Source organism: Lissotriton vulgaris, chromosome 10, assembly GCF_964263255.1.
Source record: "Lissotriton vulgaris chromosome 10, aLisVul1.2, whole genome shotgun sequence".
In the NCBI taxonomy this organism is placed as follows: Eukaryota; Metazoa; Chordata; class Amphibia; order Caudata; family Salamandridae; genus Lissotriton; species Lissotriton vulgaris.
In genome coordinates, this window is record NC_141698.1 from 629,930,751 (window position 1) to 629,958,262 (window position 27,512).

Consider the following 27,512-nt stretch of genomic DNA (forward strand, 5'->3'; position numbering starts at 1 on the left):
TATTTCTACAAGTATTCTAAATCTACAAGTGCATATTCCTGACAGTGGTCCATGTGGCCCTGTCCTGTACATATATCCCCTGTAAATTCTGCCCGTGCCTGTTGGCACATTGTAAAGTGTGTGTTTTTATCTAATGTGTTTGGTATAATACAAAGGCTATTTTTATACATAACCTTGTGTGGAGTTTCCTTTGTGGTTGGCCTTGGGTGTTGCTGCTGGGTGCGCACGCAAACGCTTAACCTACATAGCCTCCGAGTTTAGCCTTACTGCTCGTGTTACATTACCAAGGGGGTGAGCAGGGGTTAGCTTGGCGTGTAACTCCCTTGCCCTGACTTAGAGTGGTGGTCTCTGACTGACTTTGGCGCAAGCCTTGGCCAGCCAGAGATTCCATTTCTAGCACACAACAAAAAGTGGGGGTGACCATAGGAAGCAGACCCTACTCTCCTACACAACCCCCCCCCCCCCAACGTAGGGACATTAAACTAACCTTGACCAGTTGAGTCTTCATGTTCTAAGTGGAAATATCTGGAGAGTCCATCTGCATTGGCATGGTCAGTCCCAGGTCTATGTTCCACTGTAAAGTCCATCCCCTGTAAGGAAATGGACCATCTATGCAGTTTGGGATTTTCACCCTTCATCTGATTTAGCCACAAGAGGGGCTTATGGTCTGTCTGAATCTTGAAGTGTGTGCCAAACAAGTATGGCCTCAGCTTCTTCAGTGCCCAAACCGCAGGAAAGGCTGACCAACGTTTCTCTCTAGGGGTCAGCCTTCTGCTAATAAAAGCTACTGGCTGGTCTTGACCATCTTTATTCAGTTGTTAAAGAACAGCACCTACCCCCAACTCAGAAGCATCTGGTTGAACAATGAATTCTTCGGAATAGTCTGGACTTTGCAGAATAGGTGCAGTGCACATGGCCTGCTTCAGGTCATCAAATGCCTTTTGACAGCTTACTGTCCACTGAACTTTCTTTGGCATTTTCTTGGAAGTTAAGTCATTAAGGGGTGTCACTATGGAACCATACCCCTTGACAAATTCCTGTAGTACCCACTCAGGCCCACGAAAGCTCTGACCTGTGTCTGGGTGGTGGGAGCAGTCCAGTCCTTTATGGTCTGGATCTTGCTCTCCAATGGTTGAACCTGACCTCCACCTACAAGGTAGCCCAGGTATACAACCTTGCTCTGCCCTATCTGGCACTTGGTAGCCTTTATCGTTAGGCCTGCCTTTTGCAGGGCCTCCAAAACATTCTTCAGGTGGATCAGGTGATATTCCCAAGTGGAGCTAAAGACAGCAATATCATCTAGATAAGCTGCACAGTAGTCATCGAGACCTGAGAGACCTTGGTTCACCAACCTTTGGAATGTGGCAGGTGCATTTTTCAGACCAATGGGCATTACCACAAATTGATAATGTCCTCCTGGGGTTGAAAATGCTGTTTTGGCTTTTGCATCATCAGCTAGTCTGATCTGCCAGTAGCCAGCTGTCAAGTCAAATGTACTCAAAAACTTGGCAGATGCCAATCTGTCAATGAGTTCATCTGCCCTTGGTATTGGGTGGGCATCTGTACTAGTGACAGCAGTTAGGCTTCTGTATTCCACGCAAAACCTCATCTCTCTCTTACCATCTTGGGTGTGAGGTTTAGGCACCAGGACTACTGGACTGGCCCAAGGGCTCTCTGAGGGCTCAATGATTCCCAACTCCAACATCTTTTGGACCTCTGTCCTGATACAGTCCCTGACATGATCAGGTTGCCTGTAAATCGTACTTTTAACAGGCAGACTGCCCGCAGTGTTCCCTTCATGAGTGCACCAGGTAGCACGACTTGGAGTCAGAGAAAACATATGTCTGTAGGACTGTAGAACTTGTCTGCAGTCCTGCTGCAATGAGGCTGCCTGCCAAGGCTACACCATCAACTGAACCATCATCAGGGTTATGAGAAAGCAGGTCTGAGAGAGGGTCACTCTCCTCCTCCTGTCCCTCATCTGTAGCCATGAGCAAGCCCATGTCTGCCCTGTCAACATATGGTTTCAATCTGTTGACATGAAGCACCCTGTGGGGGCTCCTGGGAGTTCCAATATCAACCAAATAGGTTACCTCTCCCTTTTGCTCAACAATAGTGAGGGGTCCAGCCCATTTGTCTTGGAGTGCTGCTGGGGCCACTGGCTCCAACACCCACACTTTCTGTCCTGGCTGGTAAACAGTCAGCACAGCTTTTTGATCATGTCAGGCTTTCTGTAATTCCTGTCTAGCCTCAAGGTTTTTGGACGCCTTTTTCACATACTCAGCCATCCTGGAGCGGAGACCAAGTACATCATCCACAATGTCTTGTTTGGGAGGTTTGAGAGGTGACTCTCAGCCCTCCATCACCAGACAAAGGGGTTCTCTTACAGGATGCCCAAACAGAAGCTCAAAAGGGCTGTAGCCAACCCCCTTCTGTGGGACCTCTCTGTAAGCAAACAAAAGGCAGGGCAGCAGGATGTCCCATCTTCGCCTAAGCTTTTCAGGTAAACCCTTGATCATGCCATTTAAGGTCTTGTTGAATCTCTCCACCAGACCATTGCACTGTGGATGATAGGGTGTGGTGAACTTGTAGATCACTCCATACTCCTTCCAAATAGCAGTCAAATATCCAGACATAAAGTTTGCACCTCTGTCTGAGACAACCTCCTTTGGAAAACCCACTCTTGAGAAAACTCCCAGGAGGGCTCTTGCCACAATAGGTGCTGTTGTGGTCCTTAGGGGAATAGCTTCTGGGTATCTGGTGGCATGATCCACTACCACCAGAATAAACCTGTGCCCAGAGGCTGTTTGGGAATCCATTGGTCCAACAATGTGAAATTAAATGAAAGTAGTCTTATAATGCGCAACTAAGCCTGAAGGCATCAAGGCGCCTAACTCAAAAACTCAAAAAAAGAACCAGGAAACGTGGCTACGGGTAGGCTTTAGCAAAGAGCCACGTCTTCAGTGCCTTCCTGAAGCACAAAACAGAGGGTTGGGCCTTCATTTCCAGGGGCAGGGAATTCCACATAGTAGGGGCGAGATATGAAAACGCTCTTCCTCCCCACTTGGCTCTTCGAACGCGAGGCACCAACAACAGGCTCTTTCTAGAGGAGCGGAGGTTTCTACAGGGAGCGTACGGCACCAGAAGGTCCTTCACCCCCTCCGTCCCATAGCCCCCTAGTGCCCTAAATGTCAGACAAAGAGTCTTAAAGGTAATCCTGGCCTCAATCGGAAGTCAATGTAGACTTTTCCTGGCAGTTGTGGCAGAGGACATCCTAGGGGCATCCAACACAAATTTGGCCGCCGCATTCTGGATAGTTTGTAGGCGTTGCAGCAAATCCTTATTAATGCCGGCGTAAAGCGCGTTGCAGTAGTCACACCGCGAGAGGACCAATGCTACTACAACCTGTTTACGGGCCTGTGGAGATAAGTAATGTTTGATCTTCCTAAGGATCTTGATGATGCCCCAACAAGTAGCAACGGTCCTATTGACCTGCTTGGCCATAGAGAGGGCGGGGTCGATCAGGACTCCGAGATTTCAAACCGAGTCTGTGGGTGTGGGACACTCTCCTAGCGAAGGGGGCCACCATTCTGAGGACCATATATCCTTGTTCCTAACAAGGATCTCGGTCTTCTCGCCATTAAGCTTTAGTGAATTGTAGACCATCCACCGCGAAACAGCCTCCATACAGTTCCTTAAGCTATGAGCGACGGAGCTGACCGAGTAGGAGAGGGAAAACATGATTTGAGTGTCATCTGCATATGACACTACCTCCATCCCAAACGATCTTATCAACCTGGCAAGTGGGGCCACATAGATGTTAAAGAGGGTCGGACTTAACGCCGACCCCTGAGGCACCCCACATTGCACATGTGTGGATGGAGATAATAACTCTCCTAACTTGACCCTCTGTTCCCTCTGGTTAAGGAATGAGGCCAGCAGACTCAAAGCCGGACCTTCCACCCCTATCTCCCTGAGACGTGATGTTAAAACCAGGGGAGACAAGGTATCAAAGGCGGCTGTTAGGTCTAACAGGACCAGAAGAGTAGTGTGGCCCTTGTCGACCTCAGTGCGAATGTTATCAAGCACTACAGTGAGAGCCGACTCAGTGCTATGGCACTTCCTGAAACCATGCTGAGAATGGTCGAGTAGGCCTGCAGAGTCCAAAAAGGTCGCCAGATGCTGGTTAAGATGGGTCTCCAGCATCTTTGCTTGTGCCGGGAGCAATGAAATGGGACGAAAATTCTTAAGAATTTCAGGATCTAATGTTGGTTTCTTAAGGAGGGGCTTGACCACAGCACTCTTCCAGTGCGAGGGAAATATCCCCTCCCGCATAGCCCGATTCATGATTTCCAGAAGCGGGGGCAGCAAAGTTTCCCTACAGTCCTTGAGGACTCTAAGAGGGCACAGGTCCAGAGGGGACCCCGACCTAGTCCCACTCAGAAGCACATCAAACTCTTGGAGAGAGAGCAGCGGAAATTTGGATAAGCTTACTGAGGGAGCCAGAACTCCATCTCCTATAGGGAGGGAGGCCGCTGACACAGTGGGAGGCATTGAAGCTCTTTGCAATTCAAGGCCCATGTAAATGTCCATTATCTTGTTGTGTCAATCCCTACTCTTTCAAAGGGAACCCCCACCACGGGTAGTGGTATTAGGGGGACCTTTGTGGTGCCACCTGATTTGCCACTGGCTTGGCAGGTGACACAGGAGCGACAAAACTCCTTGGTATCCTCTGACATATGAGGCCAGTGAAAGTGAGGGACAAGCTGTCCCAAGCCTTATTCTGGCCAAGATGTCCTGCAAGGGGAATATCATGGACTAGTGTGAGAAGGAAGCCCCTGAATGCCAAAGGTGTGACCAACCTCCTGGAAGCACCAGGCTTGGGGTCTCTAGCCTCTGTTTACAGGAGCCCATCATCCCAATAGACTTTGTGGGTCCCACTAGCATTCCCAGCAGCCTCAGCAGCCGCTTGCTGTCTGAGAGGTTCAAGAGAAGGGCAGTCCAACTGCGTCTGCCTCAGATCTGCCCTGGAGGGTCCCCCTGTCCCAAGAAACTCAACCTGATCAGGTTCAGGCTCTTCTAGGACAGTTTCCTCCTGGGTCTCACAATCAGCTTCCTGAGAAGGCGGATCCTCTTCCTGGGGCAAGGGCGGAGGCTATGCCTTAACCCTACTGCTTCTCCTCCTGGTAGGCAACTGTTCCGTTATTTCAGGATCCAGGGCCTGTTCAGTGTTGCAATTTTTGACCTGTGACCTGGGCACAGCAAGGACATGTGCTGATATACCTAACATCTCTGCATGAGTCCTATACTCCACTTCAGACCAGACTGAAAAATCTAGGTCATTGCCAAGCAAACATTCTACAGGGAGGTCTGAACTAACAACAACTCTTTTGAGGCCAGTTACCCCTCCTCAGGAGAAATTAACAATTGCCATACTATGGGTGGTAGTGACATTGCTTGCATTGGACACTAGGTAATTGTCACCTAGTATTATCTGTCCAGGGTCTACAAAGCTGGGTGTCACCATTGTGACACTAGCACATGTGTCCCTGTAGGCGTGAGCCACTTTGTTATTATTTAAAGGAGTCTGTCTGTACTTGCCCAAGTTACTGGGGCTCACAGTAGAGGACATAGCCATGTCCACATCACAGATAAGAACAGCTTGAGTTGGTATTCTGACTAGGCCAGAATCCATCTCAGTTCCCAGGGTTAACCCTACTACACCCTTCTGTTGAGAACCACCACTATTAGCTGTACTAGGAGGAACAGTTGCCTTATGGGCAATGGTGGCTGGAGCTGCCTCCTTTTTGGTGCACTCACTGGTCCAGTGAGTTTTACCGTACATACTTTGCACCATGGTTTCTTAGGACCTTCTTTCTTTTTTGCAGGTTGGGAACCCCCACCATTAGAAGCTTTTTGGGGACCTTGAGAAGACTTCTGCGGCCACATGCATCATTGTTGGTATTTGCGATTCCTAAATTGCGAAAATTAAGGAATCGCAATTTAGAAATCGCAAATACCTATGCATGAAAAATTCGCATTTTTATTTGCGATTCCTTATTTTTCCTTAATTGCGATTCACAATTTGCGAATCGCAAATAAGGAAAACCCTTCCCATTGATTCCTATGGGCCAAAAGGCCCATAGGAATGAAGGGGAAGGCATTGACATTTTGCGAATTTCAAATTGCGATTCTTAAAATGTGAATGCAATTTCAAGGGTGCAGGGGGGTCCAAAGAACCCATCCCTGCACCCCTGAAATGTAACTTTAAATGCAATTTACACACACACATGCCCCAAGGGCATGTGTGTGTGTAAATTAAAACTTTCAAAAATGCAATTTGTGCATATTTGAAAGTTTTCGGTAAATTAGCATGAAGGTCAACTTCATGCTAATTTACCCCTTCCTATTTGCGAATTCGCAAATTAAAAATGTTCATGCATTGCATTTAAGAAATCTCAAATTGCGATTTCTTAAATACAATCGCAATTTTAGACATCGCAACATGGTTGCGATTCCTAAAATTGCGAAAAGCATGATCCATCCCAAATTTGAGAAAATTGCTATTCGCACCGTTTGCAAATGCAATTCTCATTGATGCATGTGGGCACTGGTCTTTTTCTTTCTCCCCACCCTTTTGGTCTTGCTTCTTCTGATCACCACCTTGGTTCTGTACCTTATGCTTCACCCTGGTTCTAGCCCATTTGTCTGCCTTCTTTCCCAATTCTTGGGGAGAGGTCAGATCAGAGTCAATCAGGTGCTGATGCAATAACTGGTTCTGACAGTTGTTAATAATTTGTTCTCTCATGATCAAATTATACAATCCTGTATAGTCATTAACCTTACTGCCCAGTAACCAGCCTTCCAGAGCCTTAGTAGCACAATATACAAAGTCAGTCCAGTCCTGAGTCTGTGTCTTCTGGGTATCTCTGAACAGCAACCTGTACTGCTCAGTGGTTAAGCCAAACCCATCTATCAGAGCACTCTTCAGGACATAGTAGATGTCAGCATCCTGTTCATTAACTGTCAGGAGCTTGTCTCTGTCTTTATCTGAAAAGGAGAGCCACAAGATTGCTGCCCACTGACTTTGGTGTACCTGCTGTACTTTGCAATCCCTCTGCAAAGCAGTTGTCCATATGTGGATGGCATCCCCAACCTGGTAGGGAGGGACAATCTTGTTCAGGTTTCTATGGTCATGAGACCTTTCCCTATCTCTAGGTACTGTGCTGCCACCAGTGGGCTCTAGCCCACACAATTTCCTCTCACTCTCAAGAGCCAGGGTCTCTTTTGCAAGGGCAACTTCTTGCCTCCTGATTCTAAGCTTGGATTCCCTCATCCTAGCCTTATGCTCTCTTCTCCGAGGGGAAGTCATTCTCCCTAGAGCTGAGGCATGGGACCCTACTGAGTCATCAGAGTGGTTGGACTCACTAGAGAGTGACCTTCATCTTCTGTGATCAGGGTTAGGCCTACTTGGGGGTCTGGATTGAATTCTTCCTCATCCAGTCCCAAATAGTCCTAGGTTAACCTGGTTCAGTTACCTGACTTCTACCTGGTTAGCACCCACATCATCATCAGACTCCCCTTGGTTCTGACCAGTGGGATCTTCTGTTGAGGGATGGCCCTCCTCTGTACTACCTATTTGATCTGGGGTAGATGCCTTTTCTACATCATACTCCACTAAAATATCTACCAGGTGGTTAAAGGTTGGACGCTGTCCTTGTCTCAGCCTTCTGGCTGTACACAATCTTCTCAATTCATGAAAAGTGAATGTGTCATATTTAGAAGGTGCCCTGGGAGGGATAGCTTCTGGCAGAGGCCCACTAAGCCCTGCATCCAAGGACATTTTCTAGTGAGGTGTGGTGTGTGCACCTACCTACACTAAGGGGCCCATTAGGATGTCGGGCGACGGCACCACCGCGGTGGTGGCGGGGCGGAAAAACAGCTTTTTCCGTCCGCGAGCAGCGGAACTCACGTCCGCACCATTAGGATAGCAAAACATAGGTCATTTCCCATCCGTCGGGGAGCGCCGCGCACCGCCATCAAAGTGCGCCCGCCACCGCGGCGGCGGGAGGCAATCAAGACTCTCCGCCGTGCGGAATGACGTCCGCCCGCACAACAAATTAGGATGGCCCGAACAAGTCGACGCACCGCAGCAGAGACACCGCCTAGTTTAAGCAGGCGGAAACTCTACAGCGGAGCGGGATAGCCGAGACCTGGACCTGAACGCCATGAACCCAGCCCTCCATATGCACCCGGTGATGTTCCTCCTACAACACTATCGTCAGATGGGCCGCGGCGGACGCCGCCGCAGGTACGCAACTACACAAATGCAACACACAACACACAGGCCGACACAGGGTCCAATCATCACACAGACACCCTTCTGGGGGTCACAACACATCCACAAGGGCACCCACACATCACCCACCTGACAACATGGCACCCCTCCGCATCCGGGACACACATCGTCCGCCAACCAGCAGCAATGTCCCGTCATGGTCACGTCACCGCCGCGGTCAACACATGCGCACTATGCAGAAGGCAGGGCCACTACAAGGCATGAGCAGGGCACAGACACCACAGGGCCACACCACCACAAACCACAATGCAACTCACCCCATCAAGTCACAGGCCAGGTGCCCATCCCGTGCACTCCCATGTACACCAACAAGCACTGCAACAAGTAAGCACAATACATACCCTGCACCACACAACACACAACCAGGGAGACAGCCACTTCAGCAGTGGCTGACAAGGAACACACAATACCAGTGCCACACACACTGAAGGCTCACAATGCTTGCCAGCACATACACACACAAACAAACATACACCCTGGGTGTAGCCACAAACACAACACACACACAGGGATGCCTCAACAAATACCTGCACAATAACAACACACAAACACTACAGGAACACATACTGAACTCAGCAACAGGCATACCCTGTACTCCCAACTTGGGAAAAGCAATGGGAGCCCAGACACAACAGGAGTACACAACATCATCACTCAGGAACAAAACACACACACCATAACACAAATCACACAAGAAGTGCATCTGGACAAACACACACTGCCACATCAAACCTACCACAGATGCACATCAAACACCAATCAACAAACACCACAAGGCATCAGGGGATGCACATCAGGCAATGCCCAGGCCACATACACACAGCACTGCATGCTCAACAAGCAGTGTGTGCAGAACAAGCACAACAGCCACACACACACACATGATCAACACAACCACATCACACACACCACAATTCAGCATTGCACAAATACTACAGCACACACAGGAACTGAACCAATACCACATCCAACACCAACACTTCCAACACAACAACTACACATGCACCACTCCGGGACACAAGAGCCAATCCATCTCCACCAGAGCACTGGGCAGCACACAGGGCTGAAGTGCACATGACCACCACAGAATGACTAATAGCACAAAGACAGTACAAATACACCATTGTGGCAATGGCCAGAGTGGAACAACAGTTATGGCCCAAGAACTGCACCACAAAGCACAAGCTCACAAAAGAAGTGATGGGGAGGCACACACACATGGAAACCAAGGGGACAGCTAACATCAAAGTGAAATACCCTGCATGTCAGTAGCAGACATGTAATGGGTGTCCCACACACAAATAGAGGGAGGGAAGACACACAATGGAAATGCACAAGTGGCACACATAGAGGATGGCGTAACACCACACACACCATGCCATACAGGAGGAGAAAAACCACCATGTGCCTGCAATGCATCACAAACACAAACACAGTCTACACAAACACACCCAAGACACATTGAGAATCACTCAAACACAACACTGATGTGCAACTCATACACTTTGCACACTTCAAACTTACAAAAACAACTAGGAGGAGTCACACACAACTGCATGGACACACCAACACACAGCACAGTGCACTACAAACAGCTTACACAGCAAGGCACAAAATTATATACACAGTCAAGATAATAGCACAGCTGAGAGGCCAACACAGCAGAGCAACAGGGCAAGTTTCCATGGCAGGTGAGAGGCCAACACAGCAGAGCAACAGGGCCAGTGTCCATGGCAGGTGAGAGGCAACACAGCAGAGCAACAGGGCCAGTGTCCATGGCAGGTGAGCCAGCAAGTACATGAGAGGCTGCATAGGGGAGAGTAAAGCACAGCAGAGCAAAAGGGCCAGTGTACATGGCAGGTGAGCCAGCAAGTACATGAGAGGCTGCATAGGGGAGAGTATAGCACAGCAGAGCAACAGGGCCAGTGTCCATGGCAGGTGAGAGGACAACACAGCAGAGCAACAGGGCCAGTGTCCATGGCAGGTGAGAGGTCAACACAGCAGAGCAACAGGGCCAGTGTCCATGGCAGGTGAGAGGACAACACAGCAGAGCAACAGGGCCAGCAACACACCCATATACAAAACAATGTTCAGGACTAGCACACCTGTATGAGGCACAGGCGTATGAGGGGGATGTCAACTCGCTACTGGCTGTCATGCGGACTTGTACCTGGCTGTGTGTTGGGGTGCAGCAGGCTCACTTGACTGTGTTGACAGAGCCCCAGGTGATGTGGTGCTAACAGCGGCTTTGCAAGCTGGAGGGCTGTGTGGATCAGGTGGCATAATGGCACATGGAGGTGGAGTCATGCAGACCTCTGACACAGTGTGGGTGGGAGAGGTGGGAGGGGTGCCCTTCACTTTTTGGGAATATGAAATGGCTTCCCTGTCTTGGGGTTGATCGGAAGTGGTGATGACACAACTGGCACACACCCCAACTGTCCCACATCAGGTGTAGATACTGGCACCACCTCTGGAGATGTGCTGGATCCCGTGGAACGCTTGGTCTGGCTACGCCTCTGGACCACCTTCACCTCTTTGCCAGGTGTACAACCTACAGTGCCCACCTTCGACTTCTTGCCAGGGCTGGTCACTACAGTGCCCTCCTTTGCCTTCCTGCTAGTGTAACCCCTACAGTGCCCTCCTTTGCGTTCTTGCACGGTGTACCCCCTACAGTGCCCTCCTTTGATTTCTTGCCAGGGGTGGTCTCCACAGTGCCCTCATCCACCTGCAGCAATGGTTGTGGAATTGGGGTAGTTGTGGTGGGTGGATGTGTCCCTGTGCTCTTCCTAGGTGTACCCCTGATACGCAACACCTCGTCAGTGGGCACAGACACTGCATGGGTAGGTTTGTGTGAAGTTCTAGTGACAGGAGAGTCTACTGCTGGTAATGGCTCTGCGGCATGTGAGCCTGATGTCTGCCTGATTGCTCTTCTGGCCTTGCTCTTCCCTGACTGGCTCTTGTCTGTGCATTCTGGGGTGGACATGCTCTTCAGTGGGGATGGTGTCTGTGGGCGGGAGTGTTTGGCTTGTGTCTGTTGTGGGCTCCTTGTGATGTACCTTTTTGTTGACGCAGGTGAACGGTGGTCACTGTCATCTAATGTGGCCACTGACTGAGGGGTGGACAAAGGCACCTGAGCTGCAATGGGAGCATGTGCCTGTTGAAGGGCTGACGTGACTGTGGATGACAACCCCTGGACTGTACGGTGTAGCTCACCCACGTCAGAGTGTATGCCCTCCATGAATGCAATCACCTGGCCTAATTTCTTGTCATTGTCACTGAAGGCATTGAGCAGGGCTGTCTGGCCCGCACAAAGCTGGCGCAAGAGCTCAACACACTCTGCACTGAGTGCAGCAGGGGGGACCGGTGCAGGGGCAGCGGTGCCAGGTGTGAATGTGACTCGTCCCCTCTTAGTGACACGGATACGGGCAGCCCCAGAGGAAGTGGATGGGAGGCTGGGCACTGGCCGCTGGGTGGTAGATGATGATGCAGACTCCCCATCCCCTGTCCCTGCCAACATGGATGCATCCCCGCTGGCATTAGATGATGTGCTACTCTGTGTCTCAGCCACAGATTCCTCCTGCATGCTTCTGTCCCCCTCAGATGCGCTGGTGGGCTCTGTGTCACTTGCCTCCGCTGCAGCTGTAGTGCTACTCTCGCCACCACTGGTTTCTGGCTCATGTTCCTCTGTGGTCTCTTGTGAATCTGCATTAGAGAGAGATACAAGGTTGTGTAAGTGTCATCATCTGGTCATACGAATTCTAATCAATGCAGTACAGGAGAGGCCCAAATCTACATGGTAACCACCACTCCCTGCAATCACTGTGCAGCAACACACAACATAGACCCCAACAGTGCCTGTAACGCTGAATAACTGCCAGGAGTGAGGCATGTTGATGCCACACAGCACTGCACCCTTCCCGTAGATGGAGTGCCACCCCCCAACTTGAAAGGCCCTAGGGACATGATGTGGGTACAACACTTATTACCACTGACAGACCTTAAGGGAACAAGAGGGGACAACACACACACCTATTATGACATTACATGCCACAATGCCAAGTAGGCCATAACAAGCACCATGTGGTAATCTCTGTCACATTGTTGTCAGATGTGTTGGCCTCAACCATCATGGTGCATGCAGAGTAGGCATACATGAAGTCACACTCATAAAGTTGACACTGCAGTTCAGCATCAATATAGATTCCCTACACTATCCCAATGATGAATGACCATGTGGAACCTAACACATCTGGCAATGCGAAAGAACAGCAGGGAGGATCAGCTCAGTAAGGCCAGGGTGGGCAAATGCCTCATATAAGCACACATCACAGTAGCCACTCACATCATACAGCACAGCATAGCAACACACGCACATCACATTGGTCAACGCTGCCACAGGCCCTGTAGACATGCATCCACTCCCAGCTAAAGTCACCCTCCCCAGATACTCACCACCCCTGCCTTGCTGCTGATGCTCCTTCAGACGTGTATCCAAGTCTGGATGAGTCACTGCCAGTATGCGGCCCATCAGTGGAGTCATGCTGCGCCATGCCAATCGCCCTGTGCGTGGTAGCATCCCCAAGGTTATCTCTGCCACTTGCTTTGCCAGCCGGCTGATGTCGTCCCACCTCTTGTGACAGTGCGTGCGTCGTCTGTTTTAAACCCCCAGGGCTCGCACCTTTACTGCAATGGCCCTCCACAGGGCCTTACGCTGGTGTACTTTGAGCTGCAGGTATGAGAGAAAAGAAGGGTAAACAAACAACAGTTACACAATGTCAGATAACAACATCTATCAGTACAGTGGCAAGACCCAGACTCAGGACTCATTGTAACATCCCTCCCTCCAAAACTGGGTGACCCCTCACAATGGCACTCTGCATGGCCCAAACATTTGTGATTGCAGGCACACATTTGGGCGAATAGGCTCCATGATAATTTCACAAATGCAGGATGCCTCAACACAATATACATCGACAGAAGTGTTTAAGTCTGGAATTATACAGGGCACAGATGGGGCAAATCTACTATTCAGTGTGAAGGAACAGAAGCATGTGAGTATGGTGATGATTTATCGTTTGGGTGGGCAGCCACTGAACCTACTCTGTGGGTCAAACTGACTCAGACTACAGGGGCACACTGAAACATTCACACAAGCAATTACTGTCCTGGCACCTACATGGCTAACATCCGTTGGCTCTGTGTGGCTGACAATGTACCACACCCCACTCACACATACAAGTACAGGCATCAAAAAGAGTGACATTGGGACACACACACACTCCTTCGCCCTGGGGACAGCGTGTCTGTCGGTGTCGTACACAAGCCCACACCCTCAGGCATATACTGCAGCTCCACAACTACACGTCTGACACCCCCCTACCCTACAGCTACCTTCATGGAGACTTACTACTACATTGGGACCACCAAACAGCCTTGGGTACTGTGCCAGCACCTCGTCCACAAGGACATCCAGCTCCTCACTTGTAAATGGACTGGCACGGATCTTCTCTGTCCTTGCCATCCCTGTGGACATGGAACACCTGTGGTGGAAGTGAGTGGTGAGAAGTCCCAGGCAGCAGGCTCTTCAGGCAGCAGCAGGAGAGGGTCCCAGGCAGCAGGCTCTTCAGGCAGCAGCAGGAGAGGGTCCCTGGCAGCAGGCTCTGTGAGTAGTTGAAATGTGAGGCTCACTCCCACAGATTGATAGCCCCCTAGGGTCATTTGGAAGCTGAAAAGCTGCTACAATTGGTGGTCCAGGTCTGCCTCTTTCAAAAGCATCCAATGACCGCTTCCGTGGTGGCGTTGTACACCTTCCGCGATTTTCAAATCTGCATCATGCCACCGCGATCATTGCTGCCATTGACTGTAGGCAATGCTCCATGGCGGAGATGTACAGCGGGTGCCCGGGGTGCGCTACCACAATGGTGCATCATTCAAATGTATCCAATGACCGCCTGCGCGGTGGTGGAGCATGCCCTCCACCATCTACACATGTCTCCATGCCAATGGCTACCGCACTTGTGAAGGGGTGGTGCTGGTGTCATACCGCCGGGGCCAGGCGGTAGCTACTGCGATTCATGCGGCAGAGCATGCCCACCACCATCTACACATGTCTCAATGCCAATGGCTACTGCACTTGTGAAGGGGGTGGTGACGGTGTCACACCGCCGGGGCCAGGCGGTAGGTACCGCTATTTTCGTAACATTAAATGGCTATGTCCAGCATGAACACTGTATCAGTACCCAGCAGCAACATTGTGAAGGGCACATCCTTGTACACACAATGCCATTCTTCCATGTCATCCACAGGTGGACGCACGTTCTGTGTGACACACTTTGGTCTGTGTTCCCTGCCATGTTAGTTATGCATTCGATGGTTGATGATGCTTGACACTCTTGAGCTGGTGTCAATGATGTTGAAGAAATCAATGTGTTGTGGGTCAGTGCTGACCTTGACAAGGCTTGTGTCACTGTATGGTTTCGTACCAGACTGGTGCTTTCACATCAGCTCATGCACACAACTGTAAGATTTCCTGCTACTGTGATGAATTTGTGGATGGATGTGTGCAGACTTTACATGAGGTATTGAGGTGTGACAGGTACAGCAAATGGGTATGATACAGTCATGGTAGTTTCAGCCTCATTAACGGGTGTCACAGCACCTGGTGTGCACAGGTGACATGTGTGGTTCAGTATGTGTGCATTCACAATTTCACCTATGTGTTTGTATATTGTTAGTGGAGAGGTGTGCCCTCTGTGTGTATCAAAAGGCCACCCAAGTAACCTGGTGTGCTATGCATCTCTCAGGCAGTCTTTGCATTTCCATGACATCGTTGATGATATGTGCTGTGGCCATCTCATGATGGTTGTCACTGACCTTTTCTAATTTACATCTCAACTAGGAGGAGGCCGAATCTCCTACGTCACCTGACAGTGCTGGAGGACATGGAGAATGTTGCAATAATTTGGAAATTCCGCCTGGACAGACCAACACTGAAGATCCTGTGTGACCTTTTGGAGCCCCACCTGCAGCCTCGCCGTCACTATCCAACTGCATTCACACCCACATACAAGGTGATGACAGTCCTTCACTTTTTTGCAACTGGTTCCTTCCAGGAGACCGTGGCTAGCGCTGGAGGAATGTCGCAGCCCATGTTCAGCCAGGTGCTAAGGGATGTTCTTGCAGTCATGATGCTCAATAGGAATCGCTACATTCATTTTCTTAGGGGAGTTGAATTGGCCGGTGTGAAGTGTGACTTCTATCCCCTTGGGCGCATCCCACATGTTGTTGGTGCCATCGATTGCACCCATGTAGGTCTGGTGCCACCACATGCAACAGAGCACATTTATAGAAACAGTAAACATTATCATTCTATCAATGTGCAGGTGGTGTGCCTTGCGGACATGACCATTTCCCATGTGTGTGCAAGATTTCCTGGCTCTGCACATGATTCGTACGTCATGAGGAACAGCATGGTGCCCCGGATGATGGAAAATCTGCATCCCGAGCGTGCTTGAATTGTGGGTGAGTATGTCTACTGATGTTGTGTGCTGTGTGTTACCTGCTGCACTCTGGCTGGGCAACATCGCAATGGTTGTTTGTCATTCACAGGTGACTCTGCATATCCCAGTAGGCCATGGCTGGTGAGCCCGCTGAGGAATCCCAGGATCCCGTCTGACATCCGGTACAATGAGGCCCATGGCAGGACCCGACGTGTAATTGAGCGGACTTTTGGCGTTCTGAAGTCAAGATTCCGCTGCCTTGACAGGACAGGAGGTGCACTGGCATACTCGACTGGGAAGGTATGAAAGATTGTTGTGGCATGCTGCATGCTGCACAACCTGGCCATCCACAAGGGGATCCCCCTGTTCCTGGGCGATGATGAGGAACCAAGGCCACCACCTGCTGAAGGACCTGAGTCCAGTGATGAGGACAGTGGAGAGGAGGAAGGAGTTGACCTGCGCCAACAGCTCATCGACCGCTACTACACTTGAAGCTGGGTGACGACGTACAACGTGTACATTGACTGGTGTGGTTGCTGTTGTTCTGAATGGCAATGCGCAGATGTAACAGAGAGGCACACGTACAGTCACCTGTGTGTGGTTAATGTGACATTGACGTTCCATATGGGGACGTATGCTGGCCTCTATTTTTTCACACCTGCAGCCCATTTTCTTGTATGCCAGTAGTGTCTTGTGTATGTTTTGTGTAGTGTTCTGTCTGTGATGCCACAATGACACCAGTGACTGTGGTTCTTTTGTGTCTCCCTAGGTGCTTCAGGATAATCCTGCCCTACATACAGTACATCATTTGGACACATCATGGACATTGTCAGCACTGAAAATGTTGTACGAAAAAAGATACTGCACAATATCTGGTGCGTCAGGTATTTTATTAGTAAAGTGGACATGTGATTTGTGCGTTTATATTTACATGAAGGTGGGGAATGAGCAGTGAGTTGACAGTCATGGTCGATGAGATGCAAGAGTAGGCACCACATGGATGTGAACCCAGTCCAACAGACAAGTGCCATTGCCAAGGAAATATGGGGAAAGACAGTCCAAACAGTCAATGCAGTGGGGAAGAGGGTTGCCATCAGGGCTGGCTCCGTGACTGGCGTGTGGCAGGTGCTTTGCCTCCGGAGACTTCCAGGCTCTTCTTTGGACGCCCCCTTGATCTTTTTGGCAGTGGGGGGTCTGCTGACTCTCCAGTGGTGTCAGGGGACTCGTCCCTCTCTGTTGGCACAGGGGAGGATGGAGCACTGTCATCCTGCGGCACAACAGGAGGGGGCTGTGGTGTTGTTTGGGACACAGGCCTGTCCCTCTGCAACGCCACTTGCTGGCCCTTGAGGTCCACCATCTGTCCAAGGCGGTTGTCGATGGACCTTATCAGCAGGATGAGCTCCCTTAATAGTTCATCGGACCGGCCACTTTGTCCCTGGACCTCTTGGTATGCCTCCACAACTCTGGTGAAGTGATCCAGGGATGGTGTCCACTCCTCCCGAGGTCTGGTGGTGACCCTGGTCCTCCCACCTACCCTGCTCCAACGGTCTTGTTGCCTCACCACTCTGGGTCCACGCACACTCTCCCTGCCCTCCACAGTTGCTGGTGTGGTCTGGTCATCCCCTGGGACGGGGGGGTGCTGTAGGTGGTACTGGTGGTACTGTTGGTGGTAGTGGTGGCGATGGTGGAGGCAGAGGCCGTGACTGCAGGGGTCTTCTGAGCTGTTGTTGGTACAGCAGAAGTAGTGGTGGTGAGGATAGGGTCCTGGGACCTCTGGGTCTGTGGCACACCAGATGGGTCAGCCCGGAGCTCATCGTCCAAACTGTCCTGGGAGTCAACATCTGAGAGTCCATGTACCGGGGGTGGAGACTGGCTCTGCTGGTCAATGTTCTGGTCCTCAGCAGTGAGTTCTTCATCACCTGTGGATTAGATGGAGAATGGTCAGTGTTGTGCACTGTGCAAGTATTGTATCATCTTTGTTTCATTGACTGTCTGTACACTACACAATTATGAAGTCTCCACTAGTATTATTGATGGCAACACTGTGTGTAATTTCATAGTGCAGAGGAACATCATTTACTCATACATGTCAGGTGTTGATGCATTGCATGAAATTGTTGCTTTGTGTAGGGATGCAGGTCTCACACACACACATCAGGAAGAGTTAAGATGGATAACTACCTGTTAGCTGAGGGTAAACAGTGCAATGGCTGACACAAGCTCCTGGGTGGGGGAGGCCTCCATGTTGCTGGAGTGTGGGACAGGGGGCATGCTGGGAGTAGTGATACAGGCCTCCCACCCCCTAACAGTGCTCCAATACAAGATGGATACCTACCTGTAAGTCAGTTTGTTGAACAGTGCAATGGCTGACACATGCTCCTGGGTGGGGGAGGTCTTCATGCTGCTGGAGGGTGGGCCTGGGGGCATGCTGGAAGTAGTGAAACAGGCCTCCCACCCCCAAACAGTGCTCCAATACAAGATGGATACCTACCTGTAAGTCAGTTTGTTGAACAGTGCAATGGCTGACACATGCTCCTGGGTGGGGGAGGCCTCCATGCTGCTGGAGTGTGGGACAGGGGGCATGCTGGGAGCAGTGATACAGGCCTCCCACCCCCAAACAGTGCTCCAATACAAGATGGATACCTACCTGTAAGTCTGTTTGTTGAACAGTGCAATGGCTGACACATGCTCCTGGGTGGGGGAAGCTTCCATGCTGCTGGAGTGTGGGACAGGGGGCATGCTGGGAGTAGTGATACAGGCCTCCCACCCCCCAAACAGTGCTCCAATACAAGATGGCTACCTACCTGTTAGCTGAGGGTGAACAGTGAAATGGCTGACACATGCTCCTGGGTGGGGGAGGCCTCCATGCTGCTGGAGTGTGGGACAGGGGGCATGCTGTGAGTAGTGATACAGGCCTCCCACCCCCTAACAGTGCTCCAATACAAGATGGATACCTACCTGTAAGTCTGTTTGTTGAACAGTGCAATGGCTGACACATGCTCCTGAGTGGGGGAGGCCTCCATGCTGCTGGAGTGTGGGACAGGGGGCATGCTGGGAGTAGTGATACAGGCCTCCCTCCCCCAAACAGTGCTCAAATACAAGATGGATACCTACCTGTAAGTCTGTTTGTTGAACCATGCAATGGCTGACACATGCTTCTGGGTGGTGTTGGGGGTTATACATCTTTGTAGGCTGTGGTAGAGGGGGTATGGTGTGAGTTGTTGTACAGACCTCCCTCCTCCATACAGGCCTCCTATGCAAGATGGCTAGCTACCTGTTGGGTGGACAGTGTAATGGGGTTTGGGCTGTGAAAGGGAGTACTTCTCAATGTGTTGGTTGCCATTTGTTTGTACTTACCAGCCTCTGTTCCCCCGGCTACTCCTGCGAGACTCTCAGGATGCAGTATGGCAAGCACCTTCTCCTCCGATGGTGTGAATGTTTTCAGTGGGATGGGAGGGCCACTGCCAGTCACGTTCGCCAGTTGTCAGTTCTTGCTCCTCTTCTCTTTGACCACCCTCTTGAGATCATGCCACCACTTCATGATCTCCTTCTTGGATCTTGGGGTGGTCCCTACAGCATTGACCCTTTGGACTATCTTTTCCCACATTTGTGTCCTCGTGGCTACTGGTGTCTGTTGGACCAGGCTACCAAACAGTTGTGGCTCTACTCTCACTATCTCATTGACCATGACTGTCAACTCACTCTCTGTGAATTTGGGCATTTTCTGTGATGTCATGGTGTGTGGTGGTTGAAGTGTTTGTGGGTGCAGATGTGTGGGTGGGGGTTGTAGTCTTGGTGTGTGAGGTGTGTTGTGTGCTGGGGGATTGTTGGTTCCTAGTGTGATGGTGGTAGTGATAGTGGTGGTGGATGTGTGTGTGTGCTGTGCTCTTTTGCCTCTCCTGTCAGATGTGGTGTATGGCCTTCTCTTTTAGAGTGTTGCAAAGGATTGTGGTCAGTGAAGGTGGTGTCTTGATTTTGCGCGTGGTCATGCCCACATATTGCTTATTACAGGGGCAAGTTATCAAATAGATGACATTATGGCTATTGCAGTTTGTAAAACGTCGCTGTTCCCAGGGGCGACCTGTGCCATGACCACGCGCAAAATCAAGACACGAATATCCGAGCACAGGAGTTCGATCAGATGTAGTAAACAGGCTACAAGGCTGACTGCTCACTATATAGAAGTTGGCCACTCACCAACAGAACTCAAATGGACAGTAATAGAACAGCCTGCTATTCCATCTCACATTACTGACATAAGTGGTTTCCTATTCAAAAGAGAACAAAGATGGGTATATAAACTTAGATCTGATAAAGAGGGCCTGAATGAGGAAATTCCTTGGATGGCACTTAAATGATATCTGCCCTTAATCTGATTCCGTTTTGAAAATATGCTGAAATATGCTATATTGGGCGACCTTTGGGTGGAGTGCTTCAGTTCTTTGCCTTATGCAACATGTGTACTCTGAGTAATATTCCTAGAGGGGGTACGAGCCAAAGTACCTTTTTCTTCTCGAGCACGCGCTCCTCTAGGTTATTATTAAATGATCTCTCTCGTCCCAATACCCTGCGACGAGTGATGAGAATCTCTCTCGCCCTCATACCCTGTGACGAGTGATGAGAGTCTTGCTTTATTCATCTTTCTTATTATTTTTCATGTTCCCATGAGGGATATTGCATTTCAATACCTCGTCTTCTTCAGATACTGACTGTAAATATATATTCATTATTTCGCGCCCATTGGCCATATTTTCTTCTAAGACTTCATTACCCAAGAAGCCGTGCGCGTGGCGCATCGACTGACGTCACCCAGTCGCATCCCTCGGCTGAGGGAGTGGGCGGAAATATATGGACTGATCAGGCGTCACGTTGGTACCTCCCACGACAGCCCAGAGGGACGCCCGGGGTACCGACGGACAGGTAGGCGCCCTGACCTTGTCTGTCTTTTGTTTAGGCAACCGCTACAGTGGGTCAGCATATGCACCCGCCTTGCACTAGCCAGTTTAAGCCTTTCCTTTAACGCTCTGTTATAGTATGCTATCTTGGGCGTATTTTGTGTTGCTTTTCGCTCCGTCTCCAATACATCTGAGACGCCATTATGCTGCTTAGATTGCGAGCACTTTTGAGAGTTTTCTGGCGCTCAATTACTACCCTAACTACGAGCTCAGTTGACAAACAATCATAGTTACTCTTGAACATGGCATGATGAGAACAATTAATGCCGATGTACTTTCTTTTTAATTGTTTTGTGGTCTGTGAGTGTTGCTGGAATATCGCGACACCCCGAGTTACTCAGTTTCCTTCCTCATACATCTTTTTCGCTACTTTCAGAGCGGTGCCCCGTTTTACCTGCGCTGTGTGCCAGGTGAGGTGGGATTTCTCTCTCCTGCCGATTTGGTAAGTGAGCAGCTATGAGTTTGTGACCATGCAATATCAGGACATGATATATACATGTTTGGTATTCTCCTGGTATTTGACAGAAAACTGTGTTAGTAAAAAAACGTGTTTCAACACAGTACTTTGTCTCTAACAACCCTCTTTTGTACTCTGTTTCTCCCTTTATGTGTGCTTCACGGTGAATTTAACCATTCTTGGCATTGAACTACACAGCCAGGAGAAGGATAGTATCACTGGATTTCAGGTGATATCTGTTTACTTCTTTGTAATAATTTCTTGTGTCTTTAAAGCAGTAACGTTTTGGTCCTGAAGAAGCAGCTGGATACTATGTTGATCCTGTCAGTCTGCAAAAACATGTCGATCTCCTCTTTCCATCAGTGGTTATTTGTTTAGACCACTACACACTCACGTTTTAATCCTAGGAGTGAAGTGATTCTCTAATAAATAATTCCTTTTCACTTCCCTACCTATTTTTATACATTTCATTTCACCATTGCACTCTGCACTTCACTTGTTTAAGCACTGCTTTCAGTCACCACCTTTTGGAGTTTTCCCCTCGCTTAGGATCCCACAGGTGAGATTAGGTTCCCAACATCTGGCCAGTCCACTGTGGGTCCTACTTTTTTGTCTCTGAGGGTGATAGTTCCCAGATGATGAAGGGCGGAATCGGATGGTGACTGATGGGAATTTTTCTCCCAATGAGTTTAGTGGCCCCATGGTTTTTCTCACTCCACACACACTATTAGTTCATGTCCTTTATTCTTCTGAGGCACCACTTAGGGTTTTACTGAGTTTGTGTTGACCCCGTGCTACCTTTTGTTGTTATAATTGTTCCTAGGGATAGTAGCATTTTGGGGTCGGTAAACCATCCCTGTAGACCCTCTCCCTCCCGGTTTATTTATTGGGAAAGAAAGTCATGCAGCAGTGGAACTCAGCCAGCTGGCAGTCAAAGCCAAGATGCTCCTGGGAACCGACCTGCGACCCAGCAAGAAGAAGCTGACTTGTACCTGCATTTGCTACAAATGTATAATTTTACAGTATACCCCATTATCTGCTAAAACCTCTCTTGCCTTGGGAACTGGAATTTAAGGGGTGGGTTCGAAAATGAATATTAAGTCTGAGAAAGTCTAAATTTTAGGAGGTACCGTGACCTAACCTCCTCCCGTGCCCAATCAGAAATTAGGGAACCTTTCACTTGCAACATTTGTGGGTGGTACATTGACCTGAAAACAGTATAATTAGCCTAGGTTTAGCTAGAGAAATTGTCCGACTTGTCCGAATAGCTGACCTGTCACTGACCCAACAAACTCTATAGGTGATTGATACAGAGAGCTGCGGAGCACTCTGTCCGTAATTTCCCCAGACTCAGTCGGAGTTTGAGAAACCTTAAGTGCTGGCGAAGCACTTTGCTGGGAGATTCGAGATCCCAATCGGGGTTATTGGCAGATTCCTTGCAGAGAGGGGGTAGCGCAGGCGTTGCATCCGAAGCTGCAGGTGTTGGTCGTACCCTTTGGTGAGCCCGGTCCTGATCCTAATCCTGAGGTTATCCTGTCCTGACTGTCCAAGAGTTGTACCTGCTCGCCTACTGGCAACCTAAGTCCTTGAGGGTCCTTCCCCGCCTTTTCCAACCGACCCGTGGCCAGGGTTGGCCTACCTTCTGTCCTAGGTAAATATAAAACTCTGCATGGGTGTTTGTGTTTGCTTAAACTTCTTTCCCTTTTCCGAATAAAGCAAAATTGCCTATTGTCCTTTACCCTGTCTTTCTCTACAATAAGATTTTCGTGAAATCTTGTGTATTAGTATGTTCCATTCTCTCCCTACCCTTAGTCAAATTCTTAATCACATGCATGTATAGTGTGTTCCATTCTTACCCTCCTTTTAGAGAATAAGCCCCATCTGAAAATTCAAGTTGCATAAGTTTCGTTTTCTTAAAAACCGTTAGTGATAACTGAAAGTTTTCTTTGATTAGTATGTTCTCTTTCTTTACCCGCCGTTAGAGAAGTTGCAAAAGTCTGCTGGTTTAAAATAGCGTGTTCCTTATTTTCCCCTTCCTTTATTTACCAATTTCCAAATGTTTCTTACTTTAATTCATAGTTATACTATCTTCCTAATTTTAGTAAAAGACAGTTTGATTTGTGTAAACCTGTGGCTCATGGCAATTGAAGAAGACGAGAACTAGATAAAGGTTTTGAAAACTTCTTGCGTTTGTGGTTATTATAAAGTATAACCGTTATTTCACATGTTGCATGTTATTTTGTGTTGTCCACCTACTCCCAAAACTAGCTTCTGATCCATTGTGATCTTAGGTATCTGTTACAAGGATTGGTAAGTCAGGTACACAGTAATAGAAAGGAAGAAACTGAATTGCTGATAACAGCGTGTAGGTTACCTGATTAAAGTATATATGAAAAGTATTTTATGGGCCCGAGTGTGCATTATGTTTGGTTGGGTGACCTGCGCGCTCTATCAGTAATTTTCTGGTAGCCAGAGGATGGTTAGGACTAGTTAAGATAGGTAGATAGGTTATTTGTGGATAAACCGTGAAAAATTAAATGTGCTGCTAAAAATATTCCTTTGCAAACCTGATCAATCAAATGTAAAAGTATTATTTTTTGATATGCTATGAAATGTTTTTTTTTAGGTTGTGATGAAATGCTGCTATATGATTTTTAATGTATTAACCACTTGTTAGTGATTGTTATATGTTGTCTGGAATCCCCGGGGGCAGAATAGCGGGTGGTGAGGAGAACCGACTTTGCAGTGAGGTCAGTGGCTCGAGGAAAATTAGTGCATAGTTAGGTAGAACTGGAAGCGCTAATTAGGGTTTCTGCATGAATAGTTGAATAAATGATAGCAACGAGTTCGCTATTGAAACTTCAGTTGTGATATTACCTAGTAAGGGTCACACGAGGAAGGAGTAGTAGGTTCGTCGGAGCTTGAGTGATAGCAAAGGAGTTCGCTAGTGAAACCTTGGACTTAGTATATATCCCGGAAAGAGTGGATGAGTCAAAGAAGTAGCAGGTTCTCTAATGCTTGTGTGAAGGGTAGGCAGGACGGTCTATCCGTAGTGTATGAAAAGTAGGCAGAAGAAGTTTACTTGCAGTGAAACAAATCTTTCTTTCTAGACACTCGAGTACAGTGGCGAATGTTATACGTTGTAAACTAAATAGAGCACTTGCACTTTAAGAAAGAAATCAAATGTCTGTTACCTTGTGAAGGAGGGAGTCAGTCGCGGAACTGCGCTGACGTCACTCTGTGCCGCGCTGGTATTGGTCGAAACAGTGGGTGTGTAACGGAGCTGGTATTGTAAAGGAGGGTTGAGTGCCGGAGCGTGAGACCGCGTCTCACGAAAAGGCCGCGCGCCCATCGGTTGAAGTTGTTTGCAATTACAGTGTTGATTGGTTGGTGAAATTTACAAGACGCGCTAGCATTGGAAGAAAAATTTGTAAACAAAAGTACGTACTTTAAGCCCAAGTTAGGTTTTACGAGGTATATGTGGTATTCGCTTAATCCCGAGACTCAACCTGATCCTAGGTACTTAGGGTTTGCGAAAGATCAGTGGAAAGGTCGTAGATTAGACGGAATGTACGGGAGCAAGAGAAAATTGACTTTCGCAGACAAGGTCAAGAATTATTTCAAGAAAGACAAGCCCATAAAAACTAGAGAAGGTGTAATCATTCCACCACCTAATACTCCCGCATCGTTTATGATGTTTGACAAAGGGTATCATACCTGTGTATGGTTGGAAAATTGGGTGGAATATACTAAAGATGACGGAGTTTTAGCTTTTCCTTTAGATGGTACCTTTAATGGTAGAATTTTGTTTAATTTAAGGACCCGAATGAATGACTTACACCCCAGACCAAGACTGACACAATATGAGGCTCTAGAAGAATGGGAGATTGAGGCTTTTGAGCGAGACAGACCCAGAATGGATAAGGGGTTAGCGAAAATTTTATCCAAAGAATCAGAGGGAGACCCGAGAGAAAAAATTGAAACAGTGGAGACAGAATATGATGGTAGAAGGACTATTTCCAGTACGTGCTGTAGATGAACCCATAGGAGGGAAAAGGACAGAGAAAGCCCGACACTTAATGACTGCGGGCGATTCGGAAGATGAATATTTGGAGGATTTATTAATGAAAAATCCCCGCCATATGATGAGGAATCTAGGTCCTTGAGTTCAAAAAATCCATTCTTTAGGCCTTCCAGCAATAGAAGAGCCAGTGCATCTGATACGGCGGGAACAGGTTATAGGCCCAGTGGTAATGAGGGATTGAGCATGCCCGATACAACTGTTCCATGTTATAGACCGTCCTGTGGTGAGGGACCAAGTACGACCATTCCAACTGCCCCGAATCTTTATCCACCTTTAATTCCACAAGTAGTCCCTGAAACCTCTATGGAAAAGGTTTTACAGGATCGAGAAAGAGAAGCCTTAGCTAAGCAGAGAAGTGAACTCATTCAGAAAATATCCCAGTTGAATTCAAGTCCCAAAGCCCTGACAATTCCAGTAACCATTGGCCCAGTTGTTCCTCTTTATGGGGATAGACAGACTAGTCCAAAGACTCCAGATATTACTCCAGCTGTAGTAAAGCCAAGAAAAGAGCCCTTAATAGTTGATGACCAGACAAGTGAATGTGAATCTGTAATTTCCCTAATGGATTTGCCCATAAGGGAACCGGAAGGCAGTGCACCAAGGAAGAACACTCGGACTAGTGCCAGAGAAGTCCTGATAGAAACAGCTTCAGGTACTCGAAGTGCCACGGTGGTGACTCCGGAAGAAATAGATTGATGGACTCGAGAATTTGAAAAAATAAATCCTCAGCCAAAACCATTAGATATTTACAAATTAAGAATAGAATTGGAAGAACTGATGGCTGGAAATGTGGGATTAGATAGGCTGAACACCCTTAGTGAGGAAGAGCTACTGTTCATCTGTAAAAGTATTACCAGAAATACCAGAGTGTTCCATGAGAAACTGATGGACACCGCAGCTAATATGGGAATAGATTTCAGCAGATCCAAGGTATTGCAGAAACCATACAGAGCAGAATTTTCTGACAAAGACTTAGAAAACATGAACGTGTCAGGAAAAAAGGTGCAGATAAGAGAATTGCTGAACCGGTTACAGAAATGGGGAAACTTAGAAAAATGGAAAACGAGGTGGGCGAAGAAAAAGGAAGACAGTAGGTCCAGACACGTGTCCTCTGAATATGTCCTGAAAGAAACTGACAAGGCTGAAACATTCTATCCCATGAGAGAAGTGCCAGGTGGAAAATATGTACATGTTCCATGGTCCCGACAGGATATTGTGTCATTCACAAATGATTTCCCAAAATTACGAGAAAAACCTGAAGAATGGTACAGGCAGGTTGAGAGGTTTATTAAGGTTCAAAAATGTCTCCTGAAAGATCTAGATGGGTTCTTTGACATTGTAGTTCCCGTAGATTTATAGACAGAATGCAAAATTGCTGTTGATTGGCCCAGTGAGGAGTATGCCAGAGACCCAAAGAAAAGGAGCCCCCTCAGCGGAGGTGATGAGAAAGTATGACCAAGTAATACTGTATTTAAAAGGAAAAGTGCCTGCTAAAAAAACTGATTGGACCTGTATAGATAGAACTACCCAAAATTGTGATGAAACTGTACATTCATATTATGAACGACTGTTACAGGTGTTCAAAACGTACAGTGGACTAGATAACATTGAGATGAAGGACATGACCCATTTCATTTATCGATTCGTGTTAGGGTTAAGACCTGAAATTTCACAGTGGATTAAAGACAATAAAATCTGTTGGCAAGCAAAACCTATAGATGAGGTCCTGAAATACGCCAAGTATTGTGAAGATGAGCTGGAAAATAAACGGAAAGCATTAAAAGAAAAGGTTATGTGGGCACAAGTGAAACTAGCAGAGCAACAAGAAAAGCAGTTAAGTAAAATGAATAATAATACCCAGAATCAAGGCCCTGGGGGTGGAGGGAAGCCCAGAGTCAAAATGAGCCGAGAGGAGGCCAAAAAGAAGTTCCCCTGTCACGGGTGCGGACAGATAGGGCACTGGAGAGACGAGTGTCCAGCGGTACAGAATGGTAACGTGCCCAATAATGATTTGAAACCACAGGTGCAGAAAGAGGGGCCTGAAAGACTCAGCAACCGGTAAAGCAGCAACAGTTGCCTCGTGCACCTAGGCCAAACTATAGGAATAGAGCACAACAGAGTGAGGATGCAGAGGTTTGGGAAGGAAGGGAGGATAGAA